Here is an 18,488-nt window from a genome sequence, read left to right on the forward strand (position 1 = left end):
GCTTTATCTAAAAGCATTCACTGTACGCCACATGCTCAGCCAGAGGAGTCACCGAGGCCCATTTGTACTGATTGCAATGCACCAGAGTCCAATCACTGCCACACATGACATAATATTTTCCATAAGCGCAATTATACCGTTGATTAAGCCACAGAGCTTCCTTTAACAATCCTGGTTGTATTCTTGTGCAGAACATGAAACATCTATGTTTTTCTGTTGACAGAGCAGATGTCCGATAAGTCCGGGTTCATCTCCATCACAGCTACGTGGCTGATAGCGAGCAGATTCCCGACCAGTGGACCTAGAAATGCATCAATGCATGAAAGAAACGGAACAAAAAAAAAAAAGACATGGGGCACACAAGTGCGTCTTAGCTGTGGGAGTTTTTCATTTACAGTTGTTCCCCCATTTTATAGACACACACAAAATTGATCTGTGCGCACAATACAGAAAACTGAAGGCTTGTGTTTCAACAAAACATCTCCTAACTGCTAAACTCTAAACACAACTCCATTGTTTCTCGCTCAGATAGCGTTCTAAATATCAGCTATGCAAATCTCTGAACGCAAATGGCATCATTCAACACCCTTTGTTCACCTAGAAACACAAGCCTTCGGATTGCAACAGCCTGATTATCAATTAGTCTCACTCATGCTGGAAGAAAACTTCAATTACGTGTTGGTTTAGTTGAAAAATGAATCCTTTATAGCTTGGAGAATATGTTAACACAATTGTCCAAATACATATTTCTGTTTAGCTTTGTATGTGTGTAATGGTATTGAAATGACTTTCTATGTTTCTCCCTGACAAAAATAAAATAAAAAAAAAAAAGAAAAAGAAAAAAAGAAAAATGAATCCTTTGTCAACTTTTTATATCTGTTTTTGGTATTGTTTTTCCTTGCACTTACATTTGTGACATTATTGAGTTTTGCTACATACTACTGTGCATGACACAGGTAACAGTTGTGTTGCATATGCATGTAGTGCTGGAAATGCTATTCTGGGACCAAAAGCCCTGCACTTCAAAACAAGACGGAAAACACACACTCGAACACTCTTGATGGTGGTGTTTATCTGTGTTTATGTGATGCTCTCCAAGAGATATGGATGTTTGTATTGTTTTGGTACAGAGAATCAGTTTTGGAGAGAGAGACATTTTCAAGTGGAGTTTTCCCCCATTGCGTTTGGAGTTTTGAGAAACTGAGCCTTGGTTTCTGGAAATGTGTTTAAACATTTGGGAAAAACCGTAATGCAGCATCTGGCATTGCATCTCCTCGCAGGCCGATGGGTTCCTCCTCATTTTTACAAACCTCTTTATGAATCTCGTAAAAGTCTGGCGATGTCTCGGGATCGTTCAAAGCAGTAGTTCACAATCTGGAATAGGAAATAAGAAATCAGACGTTGAAAAGTTACAAGCTGCGCATTTATTTATTTATTTTGAACATTTGTACAACATCTGCAGTTTTTAAGCCTTGGAAATGAAAAGCATTCGACTGATTCCTGTACAAGTTATTTGAGGTGCAGAACGGGTCATGAGCAGAAAAGGCTGGGCTCATCTACTTTGAGGTCGATAATTGAAATATTCTTACAATATTGGATTCCTCTGCAGCTTTGATGAGCTCCTGCGTATCGTTAATGAGGGAAACATAAAGTTAAACTTCTGCCCTCGCGTGGCAAGTTGAGGGAAGGCCTTAATGGTGTTTTTGCATTAGGCAGATTAAACCATCTTTCTCCAAGTTCTACCTTCATCCTTCACCTCGCCTAATGGCCTGCCAATGATAAACAGAATAAACACACTCACCTCGAGTAAATCACATGAAGATAGACGACGTCGCTGCTGCTACTGGTGCTGCTGACCAAACGTCTTTACCATGCATGTAAACGTGCGCTTGAGTCCATGTGCATCTTGCATCGCCTTTTCTTTAATCTCCTGTACTGAAGATTGCGACGCCCCTCCCGAGTCCCGGCTGTTAATCTGGAGCCTTATCGTCGTGTTCCAGCAAGAGCGCTGATACGCTAAGTTCCACTCAAGGTCGCTTTAATGTCAGTTTGAGGTCATTTTGTTTGATATGGTTGCTTGAAACTCCTGCATGCCCAGTAGGGGCCTGGTGTTACTCCCCTCAATCATGGATGAATTTACGATCCGTCTCCCATATGCTACTGAGCCTCTCCCTGTGTTTAGCCTGCTAATCCCCACAGGAGATGGGGAGCAGCAGACCATGGTAATACGGATAAAAAGAAGGGAAGGAGGAGAAACTGTGAGGAGGGGGTGAGGCGAAGAGAGGAGAGAGGAGAGAGAAGAGAGGAGAGGAGAGGAGAGGAGAGGAGAGGAGAGGAGAGGAGAGGATCCGTGTCAGCAGTGAAGGTGGCCCTGGCAAATCAGTGACGGTGGGGATGAAAACTCATAGTCGCAGCACTTTCCCTGAAGTGTGTGCTATCAGATAAGCTGAGAGATTTAGTTAAGACTTCATATTTAGAGCATGGCTTAAGCCGCGAGAAGATGTCTTAACTGTGGTGATGCCAATGTCACATTGTGCCTGCTATGCTCCATTTGTCAAATAGGATTTTATCTGTGATTTTATAGTCGTAATACTGCATGCCTTTACCAAATTACCCAAGACCGCGCGCAACTACAACACAGTTAACAATCCCCGCTTTTGCTGTGAGCGCAACTTCTGTCCAGAATGCTCCTTCTACCATTTCTACAGTTATTGGTGATATTTAGATTAGAAACTGAAAAAGAACCAACAAGAGGATGTCTCTTTGTGTCAACGATGCAGGTTCTGAGCACATTCAAATTAAGTCGGGCGCGTATCACATCCTTGTCTGAGTCTCATTCACTCTTCTCCCATTTCACCTCTCATCATCATTAACAACAATAGCTGTAGATTGTCATAAAGAGAGCTCAGAGAGACATCAAGCTAAGCTTTCATCATTCTCCACATGTCAGTTAGTAATAATGCAGCCTATAAACAGCCGCATCATATTCATTATCATCCACCCCTTAACTGTAGCTTCTGTGGAGCAAAATTACGAAGGCTGTTTGACACTAAATGCTGCCCTCTTGGTGCATTAAAGGCCATCGTGGGATTTGGGTAGTAAGTTCAGGTGGAGTGGGAGAAAGTATAGCAATATGTCAGTTAAGTGAAATGTATGGAATTGAATTAGGGCCACTAAAAAACAAACAAAAAAAAAACAAACAAACAAAAAAACTGGTGTGACTTTTTTCAGAAGTCCGATTCTCAGAATTACGAGAAATAAAAAGAGAAATCTGAGAATAATGTCAGAAATCTGAGGATAAAAACAGAATTCTGAGAAAAAAGTCAGAATGTACAGATTAAAGTCAAAATTCCAAGAATGCAGTCAGAATTCTGAGAATAAATGTTAAATTCCAAGAATAAAGTTGGAATTCCGAGAATAAAGTAAGAATTCTGAGAATAAAGATAAAATTCTGAGAATAAAGTCAGAATGTACAGACCAAGTCAAAATTCCAAGTCAGAATTCCGAGAATAAAGTCGGAATCCTGAGAAAAAGTCAGCTCTCCCAGAATAAAGTCAGAATTCTGAGAAAAAGGTCAGAATTTGGAAAAAGTCAGAATTCTAAAAATAAAGTCAGAATTTCGAGAATAAAGTTAGAATTCTGAAAAACAACCCAAAATCATTTTTTGCAGTAATCCTCTTCCGTAGAAATGAAAGAAGGATTACCTGACCTTAATATTTTTGAATGATCAGATCAGATCTGATTAGATCTGAATCAACTGGTGAATGATTCATTGTTTCACAGGTACACACTGTCAGGACACGTAAACCGAGCAGTTGCATGGGGCCCTGGGAGAACTACATTTTGGCATGTTTGCCATGAGAACCATAAACCCCTCTTAAACCCATGAAGGCTCTACAGTGTATCGACATTCTTTCTATCTGCCCTATCACAGATTTCACTAGCTTGGACTCGGGGGATAGCACACGTACTTCTTGGCCTGGTTCCCCCCAGAACCTAAGATTGTTACTGTAGTTCCATAAACAATACTTTAAAAATGTTTTTATGCTAAACATATGTGCAAAACGTGACATTTCAAAACAGCACTGATTAGTCAACAATTCTAATAATAATCACTTTGCAAGGACTTGAGAGATGCAACTGTCTACTTAGCACAAAAACTTGAAGTCATGTTAATCTTGAAATATTCAAATGCCATTCTGCATTAATATGCACCATAATTACAAAATTATGACAAACATGACTCAGAACAACATTTATTTGTTACTTCAGTCTAAAGTGAGTGTTGAGTGCAGCATCCAATTTAACTTCCTGTTTTCACAAATTCAATTACGTGGCTCAATTAGTGGCTAGAAATCCAGGGGCTTAAAGCTCTTAGACTATACTCGTCATTCACTGTCAGATGGTTATAAAAAGTGTTTTTTCCACCAGCGGTGACCGGTAGTGTGTGAGCTCTGGCTTGGCATCAGCGTCACCGTGATGTCCCGAGCCTTTCTCAATTTTTTATGTTGTCAAGGCCGGCTGCAGGAGAGTTTGACGAGTTGATTGACATTTTTGATGTCGGTCTCAGAGTGAGTCCTAAACCCTCCATGTCAACAATGGAACTTCTATAAAAAGTTAAGAACAGAAAAAAAGACATTGTCTAACTTCTCATCTTGCCTTAAAAAGGACCTTAAAACGCAGATTTGTTTAATAAAAATGTAAATTTAAAATGTATCCAAAGAAAAGTGTCACAACTTTACATTGCCTCACATCTGAAAGTGTGCTAGACACCATTAGGGAGAGAAGTCTAATGATCTAACACGATAATCTTGGGAATATCGTAAAAAAAAAGAGCTCAGTCTCCAACAGAGTAAACAATGAGCCATGAGAAAACTTTCAAATGGATGATGACGTGCCAGTTGTTGAGTCACTGCTTTCAACAGACATGTTGCTGCAGTATGAGCGTTCTTCAGGACATGATTTCATTAGTTTTTCCTGATCTGATCTTTTTGATTGAACTACACAGCAGCACTCGCACACACACACCTGACAATACAGAAACACACACACACACTAGCACTTTCCAAATGTATGACTGTGGCTTCACTTGTGCTGCTTGTTAGCCAAGGTTTGCATTGGTTATCCCTGTTCCTTTTCCTTTTATTGGATACTCCTCTTCAGCTCCACTCCCCCCCCCCCGCACGCTTGAGGCCAGCCGAAGTCGTCTCTGTAAACGAACGAGCGCGCGGGTTTGAAGTGACGGATGTGCAGCAGCATGCGTCAGGGCTGGACAAATAGATTTTTTTTGGGCGGACAGTTCTGGTAAAGTGGCCGCTTTGGGCAAGAGAGGAAAGAGGGAACTGAGTCAGTGAAGCCTCGGCTGGGCAAACCTCTCAGTTAACATTCACTGACGTGTAATGTGGAAAATGTTTGTATTCATTGAGGTTGTGTCAAGTGAAATGGAGTAGAGGTTGCTTGAATAGAATTTGCATTTTCATTGCCTCACATTTTGGTACTTGCAACAACTTTTTATCTTCTTAAAACAGTCATTTTACTGTAAAACAAAACAAAAAACCTCCACATTTAAACCAATTAATATTACATAATTAATATTAAATCTTACATGTGAGTCCATTATGGTCCTTTTAGCTCAGAATATCTGATGAATGCTCTGCTGAATTCATAGACTAGTTGTCAACATCTAAAAACCAAGCTAACAAAAGCAACTTAAAGATGTTTTAGCACTCCAAGTGGCTTCTACCATTTTATGTTTGCCTTTAGATGCACTGTGACCTGGATAGCTGATAATCCTCACAGCTAGCTGCTAACGTTGTCTATCTGCACATTCACTTTACCTCCACTTTTCCAATAGTAAACCGCCTTATGAGAGACCTGACGCCGAACAAAAGGAGAACAAATGTGAACTGTTGAATCGAAAAAAATGAGGTGAACGATTCTAAAAATGCTCCATAAAACAGACATGAACTGTAGATTCCTCCTTAGGAGTGACACCTTTTACATTACACCGAGCCGTTTGACCCATTCTTAACATCAAAATATTTATTGACGCAGCTTCAGCGAGAATGGAAATCATAAAATGTGGGACGCACGGGGGTTTTAACGACAGCGCCGTAGATCGGCGCGGGCTCTAGTTCATAAAGTGTCGACTGGATGGTGCGTGCGCGCTATTGAAAAGTAACTGTGGAGCACGGCTGCAGCCAATTCCACTATGTCACCCTCCCAAACAGGATTACGACTCGCTGGCAAGTTTAAAGGTGCAGAAAGTGGAGAGTTCTAAAACTGTCACTCCGGTGGTGATGCTTGGGTAATTAAAGCTAGCAATTAAAGCTTTTATAATCAGCAGTGTCAGTGAACTGGTGTGCTAGGATTAACGTTCAGAGTTGCACTTTAAATTGCAGGATGAATGTTCTCGCCAAAGGAATTTTTTATATATTCATCTTGTGTAGAAATGGAGTGACTTACGGTATTGGGGAATGAGTAGGCTGATGGAGAGGGGGGAAAATGGGCGTTTGTCGAGATGCATAACTGTATGCGCTTTTTTTCTGAGTGCCCTTGTGGCAGCGCTCCTGCGTCTGCAAGATAGCACGTGATTCATCATTACAACAAAACAGAGAACAGAACATGTCCAAATCTGGTTAATAAGAGCATAACAGATACATCATGTCCAGGCTTTGGACGCATGCTCTATGAGGAGCTGTGATGCATCACATCATCTCACTAACAGCACTCCACTGTGTGTCCAGGTCACGAGAGAGCCCTCCTTAATGGCTGGAGTAAAAATGCATAATAAAGGCACATAAAAACGAGGTTTAACTTTCTTTATACGATGCATCCTGGATGAATGTGTCTGCAGACCTTGGCCAAGGGGAGTTCTAGCAGAAAATAATGTTGTGTCTCTGTTTCCAATAAAACAAAACAGTAAATTATTTACAGCAGGCCACTGAGTGTGCATCCACCTCATTTGTATTCCCGTCGCCACCGTGATAGATGTGACATCATGGTGATGAATGAAAGCGTAGGGATTTTAAAAAGCGCTTCTTCGAGAAACCAAGGACAGATGGTTATTTTTTATGAGAGCGACAGAATAATCAAACCAAATGAGCTGGACTATTTTGGTAGACAGATTTGCCAGACCTGATGGCGGTTGCGTAAATGTGAAAATTAAGATGTCAGTTTCCCGAAAGCCTGTTTGAATATTTCTTCTCAAGGTTTGGACAGTTACACCAGAAAAAAAAACAGAAGCATACACGTCGAAGTGGTAAAGTGAAAGATATACTGAACATTTTGATTATGTGTGCGAGTCACAAATCCTTGAAATTCCCACTGTGTTAGCTAAAGTAAATCTGTTTCTCCACCTGTCATGTTCAACTTAAACACCATCTCTGACCTCGCTCTTTTTTTTTCCCGCCAATTAAATTGCCGGACTCAGCTGTTGCACTTGTTCCCGCGAAGGAAAAAGTCGAATTCAGCAACATGTAGGAGCACTCACACCCAGGCACACACATACGCTCCCGCACACACACAGCGACAAAACCTGCAATGTGATTTCATACAAATTTGTTCTTTCACAACCAAGGTCAGCATATGGGTCTTAAAAAATAAATTGCCTCTGAAAGCTTTCCCAGCAGATGGCGGCCATCTTGGGTTATTGGTGCATAGGTGTGATTTTTGAGCTGGGTTGTGCTCCATCCCAGACTCCCCTGACCGGCTGATTGAACACAGGTGTAACAGCTGAATTACAGTCTCACTGTTGGACATTAACCCTCCCTATATCTGGACTGAAATAGTCATTACTGATGACACCCAATGTAATTGCTAATTTTACGCTTGAGCAGGCACATTTTCCACTCGTATTCTCCTCATTCAACTCCTCTTTCTGTTCTATACCAGCCCAGGCTTAAGTTATTCACCCTTCTCTTCTATCTTTCACTCTATCCCAGTAAGTAAGAGCAATTTATACCTGTCTCTCTCACTGAAGCGTCCGTCAACAAGGCGGCGGGAAACACTGCAAGGCAAACATAAACGTCTCACCTGATTTTTTAGTTCCTTTTCTCGCGTATAAAGCTGTGTGTAGCCATTAATTCGCTCGGTGTTCTCGCTTATAATCAGCTTGCACTGCGAAAACCGCCCCAGACACTTAATTTACCTACTTCCGAGTTCGCATTTAAACACCTACACTCATAGGAGCAATTTAGAGTTTGTACTCACCTGTTTGCAGCTCCAAAGGAATGCGAGGCTTCGGCTTTAGTCTGGGAGAAAACCAACATGAAGACTTCCGAGAGAAAACTTGTGAACTGCTGAGCCACGTAACTGAACTTTTCATTTCTTTTAACAGCAAAGCTTTACATTTCCTTCCGAGAAGCACAGACTGGTCAAGCTGGGGAAAATATCTGATAGACTAAGTCCCTCAGCTGGAATGATTTCTACAGGAAAAATAATTTAAAGTTTGATAAGTAGAAAGTGATCACTTCCTCAGACAGGTCTAAAATATGACAAGGCAACAAATGAAAAATAATCTCAGACAGTAGTCTTCATATTATGCTCATTCATTATTCGTCAAAAACAGGTTCTGGAAGTGAAGGTATTGTATCAAACTGCCTCTTCATGTTGAAAGAAAATGTGACAGTGGGAAGCATGGAGCTGGCAGTGGTTACATTTCCGGAGGCACATTGAAATAACATGAAAGAATGTGCAAGGCAGCTTTTCTGGGATTTCATAAAATCAGAGCGGCTCTTCACATTGCTGCGTTTTGATACCAAGGAACTAAGGGGAAAAAAAAAGAAGATAATTTGTAATGTCTGGAGTAACAGCAATCATTTAAAAAGCAAAGCTGAGTAAATTAACAAAAAACGTTAAAAGGGAACTACTGCTTTTTACAACCTGGACCTTATTTCTGGCATTAAATACGATCGTTTACTCACCCATATAACTTTTGTGTAATTTGTAGTCATTCGATCTGCGCATATCCATACGCGCGGCACTCAGAGATGACATCATCTAGGTCAGAAGACATCATCTGGGGTCTGTAGGTCAATCTACAGACCCCGGATGATGATAACAGGTAACTCCGGACTCAATGTGGAATAGCATTAGTGTACGATAACACAATATTGGTGAAATGAACGAGTTTTACGGCAGATAATGCATTATTTAGAGGCTGCGTTTCGGTGCCCCAGTCACTCCCACTATATGGATATACGCAGATCTAAATATCTCCCAAACGACTACAAATTACACAAAAGTTATATGGGTGAGTAAACGATCGTATTTTATGCCAGAAATAAGGTCCAGGTTGTAAAAAAACAGTAATCCCCCTTTAATGTCTATACATCTTTTAAGCTAAACAAGTTTCTCTTTCCTGTGATACTGTACAGACAGACAGAAATCTGCCATAGAAAAAACATTCCCAGGATCAATCTTTTGTTAATTTGTCACAAAATGGTTTGAAATGGTAAAACAAACAAACAAACAATAAAAACTGTTTAAAACTGAGTGTTTTGTATACCTGTCCCTCCACCCCAACCTCCTCCCTATGGCGGCTTTGTGGCTCCCTCCTTTTCTGCTACATTCTACGACCATCACTTTGCGGAAATGACTGAAGCCATTTCACACGATTTCCATAGGTGGCTTAGCAATAAAACCTAAATGATAAGAAGCTGTTTTCAGAAATGACCTGCGGGGTTGTTTTATGGGAGGACAGTCGCCTTTATTAGCACTAACTCGGTAACACAGCAGGGATGGGGCTGATTAAACGACCGGTTTTTCACACCGCGTCTCACCACCAATCAAACGCGACCTCTGCCACTCTGAAATGGCAACATACATGTACAACGCCAACATCCACCTTCTCAATCAGCTCCACGTCACTCATAATTGTAAATCGGATAATTGCTCCGCTTAATCTTTTGTGTAATTCCCGAATGATTCCCCTATCCTCCCTTAAGTAAGCAACAATGTGACATTAAACCCGCCGCCATCACATTGTGCTGTGAAAGGTTAGTGTGCTTTGCAAAATTAAGAGACGACACACGTACCACTGCGCACAATAGGGCTGATATGCCACGGAGGAAATTGCCCCGGAAAAGCGGGGAAATAAAAGATTATATGGAACCTGTTGTTAATACTGCAGAGGACCGAGGGGCTCTTAATGAGACTAGCTGAATCAGAGTAGCCACACCAATAGGTTTAATCAGCATCTGATCATAGTGAAAATTGTGCACTGTAATACCCCTCACATTATACTGCTAATCAAAGTCCCTTCTGGTTCAACTTAAAAGACTTAAAATTCAGAATACAGCCCGAATATATTAATTCATATCTCAGAGCAACAACATAGGGGCATTGATATGCAGGTGTGTTACCAGAACGCAGCTCTTTTTGTGAAGGTGAGCATGACTTCTGAACTTCTGCACGCACTCTCTGACTGACGGGCTGCTGATAGGAGACAAATGAGAAGCAGAAGACTATTTTCAAACATATTTTCAACCTGGAAATAAAAAAGAAAACAAAAAAAAAAAACACAACTGTAGGTGCTAAAATAAGCCCTCATGTTTGAACCAAAGGGAGCAAAGGTCTTGGTCTTGAGTTGGCACCAGCCACGCGCTCATCTGCATTTGCACCGAGGTCAGCTCCGCTCACCGGAGGGAATCTACGCTCAAGGATGAAATGCAGGTGAGCCGACCGCCCTTGAATGAGGCAGCACGGGGCCATACATAAGAGATAACTGTTAAGGATAGAATGTATGGTGCCACACAGCGAGTTGTTTACTCGAACAGATAGAGAATGCAAGCATTCGAAAGGGCTTGATAAAGAGAATAAATTCAATTTAGATATGAAAGGAAACTCTGCCGGCTTTGGAAACCAAAAAAACCCCCCCAAAAAAACCATCTTAATAGTGAAAACATGTTTCAAAAAAAAAAAAAGGCTTGAGAAGAGAATTTAATGAGAAGAAAAGAGAATATGTCATCGCCACTAACGTTGGTAAACTCGTTTCTATATCTATGAGCGTTTGGCCTGCTGATAATATGAAAGTTGACAGAATGAATTGGAAGTTATGAATTTATTTGGTTCACCTTTAACCAAGTGTCAGAAATGTTTACCTGTTTCGGCGTGATGACTAAATGAACATGAAAAGGGCTATCTGAGCATGAATGATTGGATGTCATGTTGCTGTGACATGAAACTGCAGCAGGAACAGTAAGCAAAGCAGATGAACATAAACACATTTCTAATCAAAAAGAAGAAAAAATAAATAATAATAATCATTTCGTATGCCTGGAAACATTCCTGACAGCCTTATTTCTTATTTCTTTCTTGTCGCACGTAATGGGCTCGGGTGGTGATACAGACTGGAAGCATGTCAGCCGCGTTGAGAAGGTTGTTTCTCGGTCTTGTTTCTTGTATCATTATGCCCAAGTGGCATACTTATGGAAAAAAAACAAAAAAACAAAACGATATGTGCACATATATTAGACTGACTCATTATTGAATGACAATGCCATTTGGATTGAGCCACAATACAACAAGGTCATATTAGATTGCAACTGAATGAATGATGCTCATTAAAGCCGCACTGCCAGCTCCCGACACGCAAACATATGAGCATTTTCTGAGAATGTCGTTACTGAGAGACGACGTCTGCCGCTAGTGATAGTGAGTGCCCTTCAAAAAGAAATAAGATTCACAAATGTATACGAAGACACAAATGATGGCAATGCAACACACAGGGAGATGTGCTGGAGGTCATTGTGCTGCCAAGCAACCAAAGTCCATTTACTGAAATTGTAGTTCTTTTTGTTTGCATGCAGTTTGTTGTTGTGAGACCTGCGCTCCTCATTCTCTAACGGCATGAAGCTCGGGATGAGACTCCCCATCCAGAGCAGACACGGTAAGGTTGAATTTCTTGACCAGTGACACTTTTGGTTTGATTGCAAACAGAGGTGGAACTCATTACCAGTGCTGCCATTGCTTTGGTTAGGTGGGCTCTTGATGCTTTGTGCTCTCTTTCTGCAGGTGCAAGCGCTTTCCAAAATCAATAGTTCCATTGCCACTGCAATTTTTCAAGAAGTATTGTCCTGATACACCTTTGAAAGGAAAGGAATTACAGCAGAGCAGCGTGGCAACAATGACACGGTGGCGGTGTAAAGTCGCTAATTACATTCATTCAAGTACTCCAGGTGCTGCAGCGCTTGAGCATTCCCGTGTACACTGCCACTTCACAGCTTTATACTGTGCAGATGTTACGCAATTTAAAGTGGCAGTACGTGAGTTTTAGCAAGACACACACGTGCAGGCGTGCATCCAGGTTCAGATCTGATCCACATCGTCTTGCTTCACCAAATCCCTCTTTGGCGTGTGCCTCTTCCGCATCTGCCTAAATCCGCACAAAGTCTCATTTTCCAACTTTCAACATTTAATCACTAAATTTAACTGATTGCACGGAGGTGATCGACTGAGGTGATTAACAAGGGAACGGGAGCTGAAATGGCAGCAGCTAATGAGGCACACTGGGACTCGGAGGCTACGGCTCTGTTGTTGCTCCAACAACAACTTCAGTAAACAACATGCTGACTCATCCGATGACACAAAGACACACAGAGCGCTCTTACCAACCTTTTAGCTGCACTCATCACATTTAGGCACGTGGAAAAAAATTGAATGCACGCGCACGAGGGTCTGTGAACACACATGGAGGAAGAAAGAGAACAGGTGCATATACACATGCGCACAAAACACAGACATACACATTTAGACCTGTGTACAGGCAGGAGGAGTAGCTGTCAAACTGATATTATAAAATCAACAGTTTCCTTTCTCCCTCTGGTCAAACCTTCATATCTCTCATCCTTTCTTTTCACCCTTGGACAGACGGGGAATGGGAGGACTGTGCTGACAGACTTTCATACCGCCTTAGGGAGGATGAGTCTCTGAACGACTCTGGCAGATGAGTGCGTCTCGTGGGTTTGCGCCTCCTCTTGTGAACACTCACTGGTCTCGATGTTAACCCTTCTTCTGCTGCCACTCAAAAGGCAGCGCTAAGTCCATAATATATGCAGATGCACATTTGCAATGCTCTTTCTTTGACATCCAGTCTCTTCGCGCCGTTCCTTTAGTCTAACATCTGGACGGAGGTTAATCTGAGAGCGGGCAGGCCCACGTCTTCCAACCTGTGCACGTGCAAATCACGGCGAGGTCGCCCAGTTAATTACGCGAAGCTATGGCTTTTGCAGTAAGCCACTAGAAGAAGAGGAAGAGTTTCTGTGTCCAGTGCAATATGACTCATGTGTCTGTTGACAGACTCCTGAAGGTATCTGATGCAAGCTATTGATCGGCACATGGGCTGGGAACAGATTTATGCTTTGATTTCCTACAGTAAACACAGTGTGTTTGGATAGGGATGTAAACCAAAACCTAGTCTGTTGACTCCATTTGTCATATATATTCTCTGTTCGATAATTCAATAAAGTGTTTGAGACAGCAGCTGCTGAGGGAGGAACTTCAAGGCGAGCGTGTCTCAGATAATGTATTTCTGTCAGCAGGACGGGGAGGCCGAGGGACGGAGGAGGAGAAAGACGGGTGGATGGAGGTGAGAGCAGAATGAGATCTCCATCATTCGCTACGCCACAGTGTCTTTCTTTTTCTGCATCTTCCCATCCGTCTTATTTTTTTTCTATCCCTTGTTCCTGCTCTCTTCACCCATGACAATTCCTTGTATCTTTCAAAGACATTTCTTAGTTTCTCTGCAGAGATCCAACATGAACCCATTCTGTGGCAGCAGTTAAGGACATAAATTATATTAAAGTGCAATTCTTCAATAATGTTCTCTTTGTTTTTCACGGCTGCTTGTTTCACTGATTGTAGAAAACTATTAGAGCTTTAGACCCATATATATCAAACAAGTCCCTTTTTCTCAAATACCAGTCTGGGTGTTTGCACCCAGGGGGAGGTTTTAAACATCAAACAGCAATGTCAAGAATTCCAAAAACTTTACTTCTTCATAACGCAAAAATATTTTGTGATGGCAAAATATGCTGTCATGAAGCCAGAGCCAGAGCCACAGGCTTTATTAAACAGGTCTCTTTGTTGAGCTCACAACTTCTGCAGCCTGTGCGGCACACAAAGTCTTGGCTGATTGTTTCCAGAGAGATTCTGCAGATATGACAGCCCATCGGAGCTGTTTATTACGTTACCTCAAATCTGATCTCTCTAAGAGAGAAACAGAGAGGGAGAGAGAAGTATCCAAGATTAATACACTGACAACCTTGCAAGCCTCAGATTCTCCCATCCTCATCAATATGGATGAACAAACGCACCAGGAGAGCACACACGGCTACCTTTTAATGCTTTAATGCGCATTAAGGCAATAATAAGAGAGAAGCTACTTAGATCACATAATTCTCCAGAGTCTCATCATAAATAACAGCTTACATGTAGCTTACTTAGATAAATAGGCGTGTGGATGTGAGGGATGGAGCGCCCGCACTCACTCATGCTTAGGAGATTTAGTTTTATTTTTTATTTATTTTTTCATTTTGCACGTGCAACTCCGACTGCTCGCAAATCCTGCGCAGCGGCCGTGCACGTGCCGCACGCACACGCCTTTGTATTTTTGCATGCGTAGGAAAAATAAAAAGCAAGGGCAATCACATCTCCAGAAAATATCATTGACTCCCATTACACCCACAAAGCCCTCACTGCCATTACACCACAGGGCAAATTAGTCACTATGAAGATGAATGGGCCCACGAAATCACAATAACTTATATTTGGCATGTAAAATTCCCCATGAATTATTAACACAGTTATTCATCAGAGTCATTGGCAAGGAATGGGCAGAGGCCTGCATTCACAGAGGGGGAAAAAAAATAAAATAAAAATCTTATATATGTGACAAATAACTTTATGGTGCATCCTTTCTCGGGCACATGACTATCCAAGCATATGGGCTCAAGCCAATGCAGGTGAGCGAGCAGAAATGAGAGCATATCACCGTCACACGTAGCATATTACTCATCATATACACATTTCCTATTTATCCAACTGCACGTGGAGCAATACATTATCCGTGGCTTGACAAGAGGCTATTAGTTACAGCCTCTCTCCTCATCCAGATTTCAGATCATGAGCCCCTCCTGGAAATTCTCTTCCTCCCATCACACCGATACGTGAAGCTGTTTGGTGTGCACATATGACATTTGCAATACTGCTTTCGGGGGAAAAGGTTTGATTTTGTTCGATTTTATTTCCCCTTTTTGAAGGAATGTCTTGAACAAAGAACTGTAGGAGCTGTCAAGTGCAGTTGTGGTATGCAGATAGAAAACAGCCCAGCCCAGTAAAGGTAACGATTCAATTAATCAGAATAAGCAACAGTACTAAAAATTTCACAGACAGATTTGAAGGGGTGCAGCTCTTGTCTACAGGTGAGTGTGCTGCTTTGACTAAGTGTGCGCACGGTGCGGGGGAAGAGTGAGGATTTAGTGGTCTTAGCCATGTGCTGTATGGACCGTATCAGGTTTATGTGAGCTATGCTTTGCGGGGCTATGACCATTCCACTGGTCTCTTCTGCTGCCTGACAGTGAAAGATGGGTCCGTAACGAGGTGGCGATGGACGAACTATGTAATGGGAACCCAACCTGTGAGACGGGCCATTAATCTTGGTAAGGCAGAGATGACCGGTGGACCATGTCTGTCCACTGTAACAGGAACAGTAACATTAGGATTTCATGCCTCTCTTACTCCTTCCAGGCGTGTCCTGTTTTTTTTTTTTTTCAGACCTCTATTTCCCTAAGGATCCAAACTATAAGATCATCACTGGTTTTGTAAGCATGACGTCCCCTAGAAAAGGTATCTAGGTCAGGTCACAGCATCATTAAATCTCTGTAAAGAAATACATGTAGAATATTCAAGTCAGGTTTACGTGGAGCACGGTGTATTTCTGGTATTTCTGTGCATGGTCTGGTTTCTTACTATGTTACACAAACATCAGTCCGCCAGTATTAAAGAAGAGCTAATATAGCTGATGTGCTTACTTCAGTTTACAACGTATGGAGTCCTATGAATATAATCAAACTTGTTGTTGAAGGCATTTTCATGGCTGACTTCAGATTCCCACAAAGTAATTACAGAAATGATGGCTTGCGCTGACATTACTTGACACTACTTATTCAAAAGGTAAACATGATGTGAAGCAAACACAGCAGCAGAAGTATCCCTTTAGGTATTGTATAATGCAGAGTTTGGCAAGTATGAGGTGCAACCGTTTTTAAAAGCAAAACCTTTTCAAGGTTTTTACAAATATTTGTCATTTTTCCAGATATTTTTTTATTACTAAAATAAGAATACTACACATTTGTACAAAAATTACTTCTGAAGTGAATATATATTAATATTAAATATTTGAACAGTAAAAAATATATGTTTGAATAATTAGTAGGCCTACAAAGAAAATAAATTTTAAGATTATTACATTATAACATTGGAAGTTCGTTGGAGTGTATTGGTATGCTGCCTTCAAACGCTTTCGTGATTGCCATGTTCACGAGTCCACTCCATTCGGACATGGCATCCGGTACACGGTAAGTGGACATTTTCGATTAAGTACCCGACTTGCCATGACATAACCACGAAACGTGCTGTTTCAGTCGCAGTCAGCATTGCACTTGTTGCTTAATACTCTCTGATATGTGGTATTTCATGACACATATACTCTAGTTCAGGTAACGACTGCAGTTAGCTAATGAGCTAGCTCGTCAACTCACGTGACTTTCTCTACTGCAGAGGTTGTTTACATCCAACGCACCTCGATGGACGGCTGTCAGTTTAACGCCCCTTGTAACCATGGAGCTTTAATTTTTAAGATGGCAAACGTCTTGTTTATTTTACGTCATAAGTGCGTTCCATTCTATTTCATGTACGTCATAATTCAACTCCGTGCTCCCTATTAATCGAACCGTGGGACGTCATTATCTTAGTAATGGAACCCAGAAGATAGATATTTACCAATAAGACTGCCACCTTGTTAGAAAGAAGACTTCTCCCAGACGCTGAGGATGACTGCCTCACTTCAACAAGCTGAGTACTTTTTTTTTTCCTTAGTTCTAACTGGCTTTATTGAGTAGTTGTCCTGGTCTGTGTCTGGCTGATAATCCTGGCTACTTGTCATGGATGGTGGTCTGCAGACTGCTCTCTGCTGTTGTTTATCGTCCTATACAACTTAAATGCTCCCTGTGATGCCACTGTGTGTAACACAATTTGAATAGGAATATGGTTCATGGAACATTTTGGCCTGTGAATGTATTTCCTAATTATCTTGTGTTGCTATAGATAGCTTAAAGGATGTACAATTACACATACAGTGTGTTTTTATTCATCTGGTTTGTTAACTCTTTTAATCCATGCAACACTTTGATGTGATGATTATCTTTGCTCTTATCATATCCTTGTGCCTCTGACTCATCAGAGAATGGACATGGGCCTTCTGAGGGTGTCCTGTGGTGTCTGGCAACAGAAAGCCTTTGGATCCGTGGATCAGGCTTGTTTCAGTGCATCCCACAGATACTTGATCAGTTAGGGATGTAGGGAATTTGTAGGCCATCACTCCTTGATGGCTGCTGCCATCAGCAGGAGACTCATTGCTATGGGATGGGGGTGCCTGGTCTAGGTGGTTGGTACATGTCTAAGTATCTGCCAGGTCCAAAAATTTCCCAGCAGAACACTGTATTGTCACAAAATGCTCAATGTTATTCACGTTACCTGTCAGTGGTCATAATGTTTTGTTATAATGGCTGATTGGTGTATATCAGTTTAGTGATGGTAACTGTTACCTGGGCCGATTAGTTTTCTGCTGTCTGTTGATTCTGATAAATGTAATGATTTTGAGAAGTTACATCTTGAACCGAAACTCACTGAAGGCTTTTGAGAGCATCATTGTTATCGTACAATTCTTTTTAAAAATGTGTTCTTCATTCACAATGTGCTCCTCGCTTCCAGAAATTAAATGTCCTCCTCTGCTGACGTTCAAGGGCAAAGGCAAATGATTTGCCTTTGAAAGTTTTGCAAGAGGTTCTGAACCCGTCATGGTAAAAATTCATCTGAATCGCTGTGGAGCTTTTATGAGCGCCAACCCAACCCACGAGACCTTTGGTACCAAAAATAGAGCCAGAGTAATGCAGCAAACAAAACAGAGCAAAACAATAGCACGCAGCATAGCACCTCTGCCAGCGGGGTGACAGGGCACGGGCTCCGATGATTGATGATGAGAGAGAGGAGTATCCCCTCCTCGCCACGATAAGAGGCTATAAGAGCGAGGAGAGGTGAATATAGGGATTAAATGAAGCCATGAAGGTGCAGCTGCACAACACCCGTTTGAGACAGACAATGTTTTATTTACACCTCTGGCACGACTCATTAAACATGAAGCACATCTCCTCCACCTCTGCTACAACATTAAGGAGGCCTATGTTAGGGCCAGTGTTAGCATATTTAAA

This window comes from Chelon labrosus, assembly GCF_963514085.1.
Source record: "Chelon labrosus genome assembly, chromosome: 9".
Lineage (NCBI taxonomy): Eukaryota > Metazoa > Chordata > Actinopteri > Mugiliformes > Mugilidae > Chelon > Chelon labrosus.